At 34.7% G+C, this 15,995-nt stretch overlaps 1 protein-coding gene across 1 annotated transcript in view; it reads left to right on the top strand.

The window, feature by feature from the left end:
• ZNF804B (zinc finger protein 804B) overlaps positions 1 to 15,995 on the top strand; it is a 233,724-nt gene that overhangs the window by 20,912 nt on the left and 196,817 nt on the right. The window lies entirely within an intron of this gene.

The following is a 15,995-nucleotide window of genomic DNA, read 5'->3' on the forward strand; positions in this document are numbered from 1 at the left end:
TCTAGTTCTTGAGCTAGGATTGGAAGGTATGGCAGAAAGAGCTTTACTTTATTATTTTGTCACCACCAATCTCCAGATCAACCATGTGAGATCAGCTTTGCCCTGAAGTGACCTAAAATAGTCTTCAGTAAAGTAATAAATGTTTAATCGAATGGGATTTACACTATAATAACTGAGGAACAATAATTTATTCTCTACAAAGTGTTCTTTAGTCAGAAATAATTTGGTTTAAAGAACTTCTGACGAGAAATCTCTATTAGTACAGATTGGTAACTATACTTCTATTTATAATCTTAGAAATACACCAGGAGAACTGGAGGTCCAAGTGACATCATACAACCAGAATATATCAGAGACAAGACTAGAACCGCATCATTCCTGATCTTAAGGTCTTCTTTGAATATGCTAACCTGCTTCTTTACAAAGCTTACTATTAAATATTGCTTTTTATCATTGTTCAGTCATATTAGGTATGTCTGATTCTTTGTAATTCCATTTGGGACTTTCTTGACAAAGATACTTTAGTGGTTTGCCATTTCTTTCTCCATCTCCTTTTCCTGATGAGGAAACTGAGGCAAAGAGGGTGAAGAGATTTATCCAGAATTACAGAGCTAGTAAGTATCTAAGGCCAAATTTGAACTCAAATTCTCATAACATCATTCCTGGCCCTCTATCCTCTGTGCCACCTAGCTGACTCTATTAATGTGTGAAAATAGGACAGGGTTAAATTTGCATTATTTTGCTATATATACACAACATAAATATTTGCTAGTTCTCATATGACATAGTTGACACATAGCAACAATTTATTTAAAACCATTTTAAGAAAAGTTGAAGTAGGTCATGGTATGCAGGAGAAAAACAATGTATTAATATATTGTGATTGAGTATCACGGTTATAAAAATGTCAAATGGTTAAATTTGCATTAATCAGCTGTTGAGTCCAACATTTGATTAAGAAATAGAAAAAAATCAAATGCTTTGAAAGAATCTATAAATATGTTACAATTCACACCTAGGAGAAGTGTATAAATTAAGGAGGAGGGAGAGATTTTATAGATACATAATGGTTGGCATTTTTATTTTCTAAATTACTTGGCATGTAGTTTAAAGATGAGTGTTGAAGAAGGACTCTGGAATAAGAACACCACAAATGGAAATACCTTATTATTTAGTATCCATTTTGCATTCTGTAGAGTTGTGAAAGAAAAAATTCTGAGTTGGGGGAATGTACAAAAGGGTTCTCTAGCGATGGGTGTAGGTGGATATGTGAAAGTGACTCATGTAAAAGCAAAGGCATGACTGCCATTTTTATGTATCTGTGTGTGCACAATAGGTTTCCTTCATTTTCTTCTTGTACTTTGTATCTATCCAACATTTTGTAGCTGTAAAATCTCACCCCTCCTTATTACAGTCTTTTTAGACTGGAATTATAATGCGTTTATAGCCTCTTTCAGAGCTTCTAATGTTTTATTTCTATTGCTTGTCCAGATGTGGACTTAATAGTCAAATGATGCAAATTGAACCAGGTCTTGATATTTTCATATTTATGATACACATGAAAATTTGTTGCAATCATTTTACAAGACTAACAGTTATTTTGTTGTTTTGGGAATGTATATACATACATGTGTGTGAATGTGTACATATATACATATTCATATCCATTCATGTATGTACATATAATTATTCTTGTTAATTTATATTAATCTGTTATTCCAAATGCTCTTGAAGGACAATAAGTATTGTCAATGTCATTAAATCTGTGCCCTTGGGCACAGCCTTGGTTATCTCTCTCTCTCTCTCTCTCTCTCTCTCTCTCTCTCTCTCTCTCTCTCTCTCTCTCTCTCTCTCTCTCTCTCTCTCTCTCTCTCTCTCTCTTTCTCCCTCTCCTCTCCTCTCTCTTTCTGTGATATATATAATATATATATATATTTGTGTGTATATACATATGCATGTATGTATATATGTATACAAATAAATACATGAATTTATATACATATGTGTTTGTTTTCATACCTTTTTACATACATGCATAAGGAATATATGTTAGCATTCCTGCTCAGTGAAAAACAACTCTTTGAAAAGAGTAAACATCCATTTCTGAATGATATTTTGTTTGGGATTTTTTTATGTGTAAGCCATACTTTAAATAATGATGGTTACTACTCATGTAAAAAATTTCTCCTCTTTGCCTCCCTGTATTTATTGTAGTATATTTTCCTTTTCATGGCAAATAGCATGAAAGAAATTTCCCAAAGAATGTGTCTTCAGGCAACTAAGTGGTAAAGTGGATTGACTGCTGGGTCTAGCGTTAAGACTCATTTTCCTGAGTTCAAATCTGGCCTCAGACACTTACTAGTAGTTTGACCCTGGTCAAGTCATTTAATCTTGTTAGCCTTAGTTCTTCTTCAGAGCAGGAGAAGGAAATAGCATTTATCTTTGCCAAGAAAATCCCAAATGAGGTCACAAAAGAGTCAGAGGCAACTGAAAAATGACCAAAAAACAAAAACAAGAAAACATGTGTCTTGACTAGCTGAAGTCATCTAAGTTTTATTTCTTTGAAAACCTGAAAATGTAGGTCTTATTTTTTTGAAAATGTTATTTAGTCAATTTGGAACATTTCCCCTTGGTTACAAGAATCATATTCTTTTCCTTTCCTCCCCCTACCTGTTCCCATAGCCAATGAGCAATTCCACTAGATTTTACATATTTCCTTGATCAAAATCTCTTTCCATGTTGTTGATGTTTGCATTAAGGTGATCAATTAGAGTCTACATCCCCAATCATATCCACATCGACCCATGTGATCAAGCAGTTGTTTTTCTTCTGTGGTTCTGCAACCACAGTTTTCCTCTGAATGTGGATAGTGTTCTTTCCCATAATTCCTTCTAGTTGTTCAGGATCACTGCAGTGCCACTAATGGAGAAGTCCATTACATTCAATTGTACCACAGTGTTTCAGTCTCTGTATATAAGGTTCTCCTGGTTCTGCTCCACTCACTCTGCATCAATTCCTAGAGGTCATTCCAGTTCACATGGAATTCCTCCAGTTCATCATTCCTTTGAGCACAATAGTATTCCATCACCAACAGATACCACAATTTGTTAAGCCATTCCCAAATTGAAGGGCATCCCCTCATTTTCCAATTTTTGGCCACCACAAAGAATGCAGCTATGAATATTCTTATACAAGACTTTTTCCTTATTATCTCTTTGGGATACAAATCCAGATGTGCTATGGCTGGATCAAAGGGCAAGCAGTCTTTTATTGCACTTTGGGTGTAGTTCCAAATTGCCCTCCAGAATGATCAGATCAATTCACAACTACAAGCAATGCATTAATGTCCCAATTTTGCCACATCCCCTCCAACATTTATTACTTTCCTTTGCTGTCATGTTAGCCAGTCTGATAAGTATAAGGTGGTCCCTCAGAGTTGTTTTGATTTGCATCTCTCTTATTATAAGAGATTTAGAACACTTTTTCATAGGCTTATTAATAGTTTGATTTCTTTATCTGAAAATTGCCTATTCATGTTCCTTGCCCATTTATCATTTGGGGAATGGATTGATTTTTTTTTTACAATTGATTTAGATCTTTTTAAATTTGAGACCTTTGTCAGAGGTTTTTGTTATGAAGATTTTTCCTACTTTGTTGCTTCCATTCTAATTTTTCTAATTTTGGTTGCATTGGTTTTGTTTGTACAAAACCTTTTTTTTAATTTAATGTAATTAAAATTATTTATTTTACATTTTGTGATTTTTCTAACTCTTGCTTAATCTTAAAATCTTCCCTTTCCCAAAGGTCTGACATGTATACTATTCTGTGTTCACCTAATTTACTTATAATTTCCTTCCTTATATTCAAGTCATTCACCCATTCTGCATTTAGCTTGGTGGAGGGTGTGAGCTGTTAATATCTCCTTTACTCTCTTCCAATTTTCCTGGCAATTTTTACCAAATAGGGATTTTTGTCCCCAAAATTGGGATCTTAGGGCTTATCATACATTGTCTGTTCTACTGATCTTCCTTTCTGTCTCTTAGCCAGTATCATACTGTTCTGATGACCACTGCTTTATTTTTGAGATCTGGTACTGCAAGGCCAACTTCCTTCACATTTTTTTTCATTATTTCCCTGGATATGCATGGTCTTTTTTCTTCTAGCTGAACTTTTTTATGTTATTTTTCTGATTCAATAAAAAAGTTTTTTGGCAGTTTGATGAGTATGGCACTAAATAAGTAAATTAGTTAAGGTAGGATAGTCATTTTTATTATGTTAGCTCATCTTACAAATGAGAAATTAATGTGTTTTTTCCCAATTATTTAGGTCTAATTTTATTGTGAGGAAAGTGTTTTGTAGTTGTGCTCATGTAGTACCTGTGTTTGTATGGCAGATAGATTCCTGAGTATTTTATATTGTCTCGGGTGATTTTAAATGGAATTTTTCTTTCTAATTCTTGCTGCTGAGATGTGTTGGAAATATATAGAAATGCTGATGACTTATGTGGGCTTATTTTGTATCCTGCAACTTTGCTAAAGTTATTGATTATTTTTACTAGCTTTTATTTGATTGTCTAGGATTCTTTAAGTAAACCATCATATCATCTGCAAAGAGTGATAGCTTGGTCTCCTCATTGCCTATTTTGATACCTTCATTTTACTTTTTTTCTCTAATTGCTACTGCTAGTGTTTCTAACACAATGTTAAGTAATAAAGGTGATAATGAGCATCTTTGTTTCACTCCTGATCTTATTGGGAAGGCTTCTAGTTTGTCCCCATTGCAGATGATGTTGGCTGATGGTTTTAGATATATACTGTTTATTATTTTTAGGAAAGCCATTCTATTTCTATGCTTTCTAGTGTTTCTAATAGGAATGAGTGACATATTTTGTCAAAGGCTTTTTCTATATCTATTGAGATAACTACATAATTTTTGCTGGTTTGTTTGTTAATATGGTCAATTATGTGGATGGTTTTCCTAATATTGAACCATCCTTGCAATCCTGGTATAAATCCCACCTGGTCATAATGAAAAACCCTTAGGAACACTTGCTGCATTCTTTTTGCTAGTATTCTATTTAAGATTTTTGCATTTATGTTCATTAAGGAGATTGGTCTGTAGTTTTCTTTCTCTGTTTTTGACCTGCCTGACTTTGGAATCAAGACCATATTTGTGTCATGAGAGGAATTTGGTAGAACTCCTTCTTTGCTTTATTCAGTCAAATAGTTGGTATAATATTGGGATTAGCTATTCTTTGAATATTTCTTAGAATTCATTTGTGAATCCATCTGGACCTGGTTTCTTAGGGAGTTCTTTGATGGCTTGTTCAATTTTTCCCTTAATTTTTAGGGTCTCTAATTTAGTTTTCTTCTGAGGATTTTTAATTTGTTCACTTTCTAGTTTTTTTTAATTTGCATGCCCAATTCATTGACCTCTTCCCTCCCTAATTTGTTAACATATGAATTCAAGGATATAAATTTCCTCCTAAGTACTGCTTTGGCTGCATCTTATAAATTTCGAAAAGATGTCTCATCATTATCATTTTCTCTAATAAAGTTATAAATTGTTTCTATGTTTTGTTCTTTAATCAATTTTGGGGAATCATATTATTTAATTTCCAATTAATTCTTATTTGACTCTTCATTAGTAATTATTATTTTCATTACATTGTGATCTAAAAAGGTTGCATTTATCATTTATGCTCTTTTGCACTTGTTTGGAAATTTTTTATGCCCTAGTACATGGCCAGTCTTTGTGAATATACCATATGCTGCTGAGAAAAAGGTGTATTCCTTTCTGTCCTCATTTATTTTTCTCCGTTTATCTACTAACTCTTTTTTTTCCTAAGATTTCATTCATTTCCCTTCCCTTTTTCTTATTAATTTTTTCATTTGATTTATCTAGTTCTGATAGAGGGAAGATTGGGTCTCCCACTAGTATAGTTTTGCTATCTATTTCATCCTTGAGCTCTACTTGTTTCTCCTTTCGAAATCTGGATGCTATGCCATTTGGTGCAAACATGTTGAGTACTGCTATTTCCTCATTGTCTATACTACCTTTTATCAGGATGTAATTACCTTCTCTATATCTTTTACCTAGATCTGTTTTTACTTTGGCTTTGTCAGATATCATTGTGACTCCTGCCTTCTTTTTCTCTGCTGATGCCCAATAGATTCTGCTCCATCCGCTTATTTTTACCCTATATGTGTCTACCTTCCTCATGTGTGTTTCTTGTAAACAACATATTGTAGGATTTTGATTTATAATCCACTCTGCTATTTGCTTACATTTTATGGGTGAGTTCATTCCATGCACATTCAGAGTTATTCTTACCAGCTGTGTATTTCCCAGCATTTTGATTTCCATTCCTAGTTCTGTTCTTTCTTCTTTCACTATTTCCTGCTACACCAGTGTTTTATTTTTTATAAGTCCCCCTAATACCCACACTTATTTTACTTCCCTTTATACCCCCCTCCCTTTTTATTACCCTCTTTTTCATGGCTTTTTAAACTATCCCCCAACCTTTCCCTCCCTTGTATTGTTTCCCTCCCCACCAGTCTGTTTGTTACCTACTACTTCTTTATAGGATGTGAATCAATTCTCTTCCCTGATGCATCTGATTGTTCTTCCCTCTTTGAATCAATTTCAATGTAAGTAAGAATTAATTATTTCCTGTCTCCAACCTCTTTACCCTTCTAATGTTTTCCAGTGTTCTCTGCCACTCCAGCCATGAGCTACTTTATGATATGTAATTTACCCCATTTTGTATGTTTTCCCATTTTCTTAGTATTAACCTATTTTTACCTCTAATTACACACACACACACACACACACACACACACATATATATATAATTTTATCCTATACAGTTTATCACTGTTCCCTCTAAGTATAATTCTTCTAGCTACCCAGGTAATAATAACAATTTTTAAGAGTTACCAGTATCCTTTTTTCTTAGAGGTATACCAATCATTTTCACTTATTGGGTCCCTTAAAAAAAGTTGTTTCCCCCCCCCTTTCTTAATTACCTTTTGGTGATTCTCTTGAGTTCTGTGTTTGGGCATCAACTTTTCTGTTCAAGATCTGTCTTTTCTTTATGAATGCTTAGAAGTCTTCTATTTTATCAAATGACCATACTTTCCCCTGAAAGAATGTAGTCAGTTGGGATCGGTAGTTGATTTTTGGTTGTAGACCTAGTTCCCTTGCTTTCTAGAATATCATTCTATGTCTTTTTTTTCCTTTAGTGTAGATTCAGTCAGATTTTGTGTATCCTTATTGTGCTTTCATGGTATCTGAAAGACTTCTTAGCAGCTTGTAACATTTTTTCCTTTGTCTGGTAGTTATGGAATTTGCCTATTACATTTGTGGGTGTGGTCAGTTGATGTCCAGACTTTTTCTTTATGGCAGTCCAATGATTCTTAAGTTTTGTGTCTCCTCGATCTGTTTTCTAGGTCCTCAATTTTGTGGATAAGGTGTTTCATATTTTCCTCAATTTTTTTCATCCTTTTGATTTTGTTTTATAGTTTCCTGCTGCCTTCTGAAGTAATTTTCTTTTTGTTGTTGTATTCCAGTTTTTAAAGAATGAATTCTATCCCTGGCTTTTTGGTCATTCTTATTCTTCTGATCTTTCATCTTCTTTGCCTCATTTTCAATCTTATTTATTTTTGGCATTCATTTATTTTAGTTTTCTCATTTTAGTTCAAGTGCCTCTGTTTCCAGATGACTTTTCTTGCTTTTGAAGATATTTCCCCAGTTGTCTTCAGCCTCTTTTAATTGCTTTTTGAATTGTATTTTGAATTCTCCCAAAGACTGTGTCCAATTCCCTGGATTTTCTGTGTTTTTTCTTGGTGTTCCTTGATCCACCTCTGTTCCATTGATCCTCCTTTGTTCATTGCCTGGATAGAAGCTGTTGATTGCAATTTCTCTTTTCCTTTTTTGTTGTTTATTCATATTTTCCCCTTCTTTCCCCCTTATAGTTGCCTATAGTCTTGCTCTTCTTATTATGTGCTAGATCTGTGGGTTTGGGCTGTTCTGTTGTGACGGGGCTTCTTCTCTGTTCTACTGATTGATCAGGTTAGTCAGATCTTCCCCAGTTTACAGCAGAAGCTGAGAAGGAGCTGAGCTTCCCATCATGTTATCAAAGTTGTTGCCTGTAGTTTGTTGCTGCCTTTGCCCCTTAGAGTTTAGTTACCAAGGCTCACAGATCAGTCTGTGTGGGAGGGTTGTTGAAGCTTGAGCTTCTCTTCCCACTAAAGACTTCCTATTTGCCCTATTGATGATACTGAGTCAGGAAGGAGTTGATCTGCAAAGCTAGCTGTGCCCTGAGGCCAAAAACCTCAATTGTGTGTATGGGGGGCAAGATGGGATATATTGGCTACAACTAGGCTGCCTGCTCTGAGCTTTACCTCCAGTTGCCTCTACACAGCCTGTGTTCAACACCCTGAGTCTGAAACAGCTGTGCCAGTAAGTTACTCCCGCCAGACTAGACCCCTTGCCTTCTCAGAGAGTCCAGCCACTGCTGATGGCTCAGCACTGTAGATGGTCAAGGGGTCCTGGGATCTTCCTTCTTCCTTCCCCTTAAGCCTGAGAATTCTAGAATTCATGCTTTTGGGGGCTTGTACCTTTAAATTTGGGTCCAGGCAGAGGATTCCCTAGCTCTGTCCTGTTGTTAGATTTGGTCTTCAGTCCCCTCCAAGCATTATGTTTTTGATCAATGAGGAAGAGTTTACAGGAGATCTGAGCTGTTGTTCATTCTAAGCCACCATCTTGACTCTGCCTCCTACGTGTCCCAGGCCTTGTTTTTTAATAAGGCAAATGAAATTATTTCTCCTAAATAAGATCTTGCTTCTATATTTTTCATATAATTTCTTTCTAGTTTTTCTGAACATAAACAGTCACTATTAAGAAACTATAATAAAGGTAATACTCTAGAAGATAACTCCATATCAAATTTAAGAAATTTTGGGGTAGCTTTTAGGTTTGGGGCTTTCAATGATCAAAGGTAGGGTCAAACTTTTCCTATTACTGTCTTCATCAGTATTTAACATTACTTGGACAATTATTAGAGGTACAAAAGCCACAGCTAAAGTTGAAATTAAAAGTGTTGAGAGGAGAGAGAGGAACATGTTTATTGAATAAAATGTTTGAGTTTCCTATGGTTCAACATGTACAAGGGTTGTGACATGCATAGTTATTAAGAATCTTAGGTTACTGTGTTAATTTAAACATTTGGTAAAAGACAAGCTAATTTAATTTTGGCTAACTGGTATGGAAAAACAGCTGAGTCAGGGCCTGGAGATGTCAACAGCACTGTTTGCAGATCTAATGCTTTCCTCTAAAAATGTTTGTTGATGATTGTTTAAGATACACCACTCAATGTCTTTCCCTCTACTACAACAGAACCCTCTCTTTTAAAATGAACTGTTATTGTCCATTAGTTTTCAGTTGTATCTGACTGTTCAGCACCCCTTTGTTTTGTTTTGTTTGTTTGTTTGTTTGTTTTGGCAGTAAAACTGGAGAAGTTGCCATTTCCTTCTCTAGTTCATGTTACAAATATGATGAAAGTGAGGCAGACAGGATTCAGTGACTTGCCAAGGTCACAAAACTAGTGTCTGCGACCAGATTTGAACTCATGAAGATCAGTCTTCCTGACTCCAGTCTCAACACTCTGAAAATGTTTGTCTCCCTATGTATCACTAGCTCACTACTTCTCTTTTGAAGGGAGTAGGGCATGCTTCACCTTCAATCCTCTGAAATCATAATTGGTCATGGCAATGGCCTTAATTCTGATCTTTCCCTCTTATTTCAGTGTTATTACATCATTATATTCATCATATAATTTTTATCTTTCTTCTAAGTTAGCCTGTGTAACTCTACCTGTGTTTCTTCAATTTCTTCAATTTAATCATTTAGTATGACTCAAAAAATCTTTCTTATTCTTCAGTTGGATCAATTATTCCACTGGTGATAGGTGCTCACTTTCCTTTCAAAGAGTACTATTATAAGTATTTTTGGATATCTAGGATCTTTGACATTGTCTTAAATGTGCCTGGGCTACATGCTTAGCAGTAGTATCCTGGGGTCAACAAATATGTACAATTAAATGAGTTTTTAAATATAATTTAAAGGGTCTTTTTGAATGATTGAACCAATCTAGAGACCCTCCTTTCACATTAATATTCCCATGTTTCTATAACCCATCCCATATTTTATGTTTGCCAATCCATTCCTTTCCCCAAACACTGCCTTTTCTTTTTCTATAAACTCCTAAACCGAAAGTCTCCAGAAAAATCATGTGGTATATAAACTTTTGAATGGGAAACAGAAATTAATTTACAAATAAATATTGTATATGAGAAATATGCATAATTAAATAACACGGGATAAAGTATACACTTAAACTGTCCCTTTGAAGTGTTGACACCAGGAGGTCCAAGTTATGTGGCTATAAATCTATTTCCTCTCAAATATTATGTACATAGTTGACATCATTCCATTGTCAAGCAAGTTCAGGTCTTGAACCTCTGATCTTAATTCTCTGTAGGTGGACTCATGAGTAATTAGCTGCTATTACACAAATGCATTTTAAAATGGATTATGCTCATGTGACAGAGGTGGAAAAAAATCTCACTTCCAGGGCACAGGCGATTATTAAATTGTTCATTATTACAGTTCTCATACATGTCTTTTAAATTTAAAACCACAAAGATGAGAAGGTGCTGAATTTTTCCCTACATTTTAACTGTATTATCTACTGTCATTTCTCCAATGTGGTAATTGATCAACTCCAGAGTATCTTTTTTAAATAATTAAAATTTTGTCTTATGAAAGATCTTCTCAATCAGAAGCCTAAAAGCAGTTATTACTCAAAGAGACCCTCAGTTGGCAAAGTTTAAGTAATTTGCTTGATAGAAGTCAGCTAGAAAAATACTCAAATTGCAATTGGTTTAACTCCTATTGATGTCCTTGTTGATGGTGTGCATACATATATTTTTGTATATACTTAAATTGAAGGCTATATAGATATTATGAATTAATGGCACCTTTGGTTATGGCAGCTTTTAATTATTAACCTAGGTATATAAGAATATATGTATATATATACACATGCATAAGCATAGACATATGTCTGTATGATAAAAAGGATGGGATTTCAAAGCCTATAATATTTGAATTCATATTTAAAGCATAAAACTTATCATAGCTTTGGATTTTGAAAACTACACAGAAAATGCTATGCCTTTAATATATTCTAACAATTCATCATCTTTTTCTCCCTTTAACTTTACCTTTTTTTAAAAAATCCAAAGCTTTATCTGCCTTTTTATTTGACCACTGGCTTGATATTAATAGTAAAATTCTTATTTATGGGACTAGTTCCACCGAATAACATAACATTTACTTTCCTATTTTCCCCACATATTTCAGGCTCTCACTCTTTTTCCTTGTCTGTTGTTCAGTTGTTTCAGTCATGTCTGATTCATTATGACCCCATTTGGAGTTTTCTTGGCAAAGACACTGGAGTACTTTGCCATTTCCTTATCAGCTCATTTTACAGATGAGGAAACTGAGACAAACAGGGTCGAATGACTTGCCAAGGGCCAAATTAGTCTCTCAGGTCACATTTGTATTCAGGTCTTCCCAATTTTAAGTCCAGTGGTTTTGCCATTTCCTTCTCCTGCTTATTTTATAGATAAAGAAACTGATGAAAATAGGGTTAAGTGATTCACCCAGGGTCAGAAAGCCAATAAGTGTTGGAAGTTATATTCAAACTCGAGTCTTCTTGCCTTCATTCCTGGCACTCTATCCATTCTACCACCTACCTGCTTTGGATATATCTTATCTGAGTATTATTAGCTACCTCACTATTCCCCCTTTCTTTAGCTTCTCTACTTTCCAACCTGTCTTTTACATAATAGACAAAATCATTTTATTATAATTGAACTCTAACTATACCTCTCCCTTATTCAGAAACCAATGGCTCTCTGTTATCTTTAAGGCATAAAAGGAAAGTACTAAATTTGATGTTTGAGTTCTTCTACAACCTCTCTCTAACCTAATCTCCCAGAATTCTCTCACATTATGTCCCCCCCATACATCCTATATTTTTTGAGAATTAGCTGTTATCTGACCTATAAATGCTATCACCTTTCTCTATGGATAAACATAGGTCATACTCCATGAGTAGAATATATTCCATTTTTGTTTTTCAGAAACTTTGTTTTCTTTCAAAATTTTATATTCCATGGGGTCTTCCTTGATTCCATCAGATAAATATGGTCTCTCCTTTAGCAAAGTTTCTTTGAGTCTTTTGACTGTTTCTCTCTTTTGTCCCATCAAAACTACTCGCATTGTCTTTATAATATCATAAGGCAGAGGTACATAGTGAAAAGATGTCTTACCTTGGAAATCAAGAGAAAACAGTATTCTAATCCCACTTTCCACATTTATTTTCTATTCAACTCTAGACAAGTCACTTTTTTAGCTTGTTTCCTCATCTTTCAAGTGGGCGAAATGATGGTAGCTCTCTGGTAAAGTTTTAATGAGAATCAGATAGATAAGATAGATAATGTATGCTATTTATGTGCCTCAAAGAATTATATATATATATATGTATATATATATATATATATATATATATATATATATATATATATATATATAACTACCATTATTCCAGGTGCATGTCTTATCCATACAACTAAAAATAGAATTTGTCTCTTTGAGGATAGACATGGTATCTTAATTATTTCCTCTCCATCACCCAGCATAGAGCTAACAATTTGTTTTCCCAGACATGGGATTGCATCAGAATGGGGAAAATCCTAGAGTGAAAATTCCCTTCATCAATAAGGATCAACATCTCCACCATAATTTAGGACTTTAAAGGATTTCCTGAAAGTGTTAATGACTTCTCCATGGTCATGGAGATTTGCTAGCCTAGAACAAATATGTTACCATGAAAAGAACACTTGTCCTGGAGTCAGAAAATGGGGTTTAAATATCAACTCTAAGGGCAAGTCTTTTACACTTCTAAACCTCAGTTTTGTGGTCTATAAAATGGACAATTTGTCTTCTCGGGTCTCTTCTATCACCAGATAATGTTGATTTTATTATTAAGCAGGTCCTTTGGATTCTGGAAGTTCTAAGTTCAAATTGGATTATGCAATTGTATTGAAAAGATTTTCTTTTAACTATTTTTGATTTTTGCTTAGCATAAAAATGCATACCCAAAAACTTTAGACTATGGAAACCTGCCATTTATTGATAAATGTTATGGGGCTGTGATTTATGATTGTGTCTGATTCTAGAAAAAAAAAAGGAGCACAGACTTTATCTACATATTGCTGTAGAAGCACAGATTGAGCATGAAAAGTGCCAAAAGAGTACACAGGTCAAAAGGAAACCAATCCATGTGGGATTGATGAAATTCTATGCCAATATGAAAGTACTCGAACCTAGTGTGAGACTCAAGGTTGTGATGCTTCACATATGTTAAGATGCAGGAGTCCTTGAACCACACTCCTTGTAAAATACTTTCTATGAAAGTACCTAACAATTTGGCTAGTATAACTGCCCTGTCCCTGAAAATGATGAAATATCAGACCAGGAAATAACACTTCCCTTTTTATACAAAAATCTAGTCCTTTTTTCTCTCTTATATATATATATATATATATATATATATACATATTATATTACATATATTATATATAATATATTACATTATGGCAACTTCCTGTAGCCCTGACTTATAATGGTTAAATACAACATTACTGCAATCCCTACAGACTTGTGGGATAAACAATTACATTAATTGGACCCTAATAACAAGGGACTGTTATGAATTCTTTTTTAATTCAGAAATTTTATATACACAGTTTTTGATATTTTGATTCTGAGTTTGACTTTTTGGTTTCTCTCAAAGCTTTTCTTTTTTATCCCTTTATTTATTTTTCTTTTATATTTTGGGGTATTTTTCTTTTGATATTTGACTCATACACCCATAAATCAACCACTTTGAGTTGATGTGGGTGTTGGTGAACACCCTCTTTGGGGGGATTGTATTGTATTTTAGTTTTAAAACATCCAAGATTTAAAATGTATTTGAGAAGAATTTCAGGAAAAAAAGTTTGCTAAGTCCTTGAACCTAGAGAATGAAATCTTCCAAGAAAGATGCTTGCAGAAATCTACAATGCATCAAGAAGATCCAGAATGAACTTCTGGGTGAAATCAGTTGACAAAAGGGGATTGAACATTTATTGTAAATGTACATTTTTATGCCAAAGGGGACTGCCCCCTAATTTGGCTTTTTGTCAATTCGCCTAGCAAAACTTTGGTTTTGATTTCTCTCTTTTCTATTTCCTTCTTATGTCTAACTATTGTAATTTCCTCTTAGAAAGGGAAATATTGTATACATCTGTAGTTAGGAGTTTTTAGAGCTACAAGACTAGTCTCCCAATGATCATCAAGGGGGACTGTAAAGATTAAATTTGGCTCTCCTCTTATTGTAACAATGAAGGTACTTAGCTTTTCCTTGATTGTGAAGATTAAACTGTAATCCCCTGTCTATTTTTAGATTTTAATCTCCAAAGTGTAAACCCAGTACTTAAAGTATATCTACCCATTTTAACCGCGAAGGTATGAACTAACCACAAAAAGGTGTTAACTAACTACAAAGATATGAACACCAATTTCATACATTGAGTGGGAGGTCTGTGACCCATGTGTGAAAGAGTAGGCAGTCCTGGAGAGGAGCATTGGCGGTGATTGGTAGACATAAAATTTAGGGGAGGTGACACAAGAGAAAAAGGTCTTTAAATAGTGGAAACAGAGACACATGAGGATTCATCATTCAGTCACTTGAAGGTGATCAATTTAGTCAGTCACTCAGAGTTGGACTGAAGGAACAGTCACCCAGACTTGGAGTGAAGACACTTGGTTTTGGAACTGGAACCCTGGAGGAACTCCTGCAGGAGACCTCAGACTGTTTTCCTTTTAGATGGTCACTGTGGTGAGTTTAAAGGCTGATTAGTTCCGTGCCCTTTCTGGAGGTATGAATCAACAAGAAAGGCCCATCAACTTGAGACTGCTTTCCCCTTACTGGTGCCTTAGAATTTCTAACTGGTTCAGAGGAGGCTGGAGCTGAAAGTGTAATAAACTTCATGCTGATTGATTCAATTGACATATCCTGAGTAAAAGTGGGAGGACCCCCCCCCCTCTCTCTGTCTCTATCTTTCTCTTTCTCTCTGTCTGTCTCTGTCTCTCTGTCTCTGTCTGTCTGTCTCTCTCTCTCTCTCTCTCCCTCTCTCTCTCCCTCCTTTATGCAAAGGATTGTCATATTTGTTGAGGTTACCAAAAAAAGGTTACTTAGTATCTGCTCTGAGGAAGTGTATGTATATAACAATGTGATAACATTTAAGTGATATGGCAATCCCATTTTGTCTAAGACGATTTAATTTTTATTTTACATACAAGAGGAAGAAATGGATTTCAACTCCCCATGTACATTGCAATTTCCACCTTCCTTTTTGAAACAACAGGAAAAGTCACCACATTCAGCACATGGTGAAACAAGGGCACAAAGTTGATTAAACGAAAACAACATGAGATCTCCTGAGCTTTCAAAGGCAATGTAATGAGTTTCTCAGAGGAAAAATAGCCACCATATAATGTGCCCCTGGCCCTTTCACTTTTAATATGCTATTAAATTAAGCTCCTTAGGCCCTTAAACAGAAAGTTCTCCCCCAAAGCCACTCAGAAGTTATGTATTACTTCCAAATGATTGTAGTAAGTCTGCTGAAATGCAAACATGCTTAAACCTCCTTTTCCCAAAGCTTATAGAATTCTGTGATTCTAGGGGAATTGTAAAATTTGGATCTCACACGGTTTTGTTTCTGAAGCACCTTATAGCAGCACTATGTATAAGTAAGGCAGAGACCCATATATTTTGATTATAATAATGGCCTCTAGCTATCTTTGATAATTTAAGCAAA

The sequence above is a fragment of the Monodelphis domestica genome, chromosome 5, assembly GCF_027887165.1.
Source record: "Monodelphis domestica isolate mMonDom1 chromosome 5, mMonDom1.pri, whole genome shotgun sequence".
In the NCBI taxonomy this organism is placed as follows: domain Eukaryota; kingdom Metazoa; phylum Chordata; class Mammalia; order Didelphimorphia; family Didelphidae; genus Monodelphis; species Monodelphis domestica.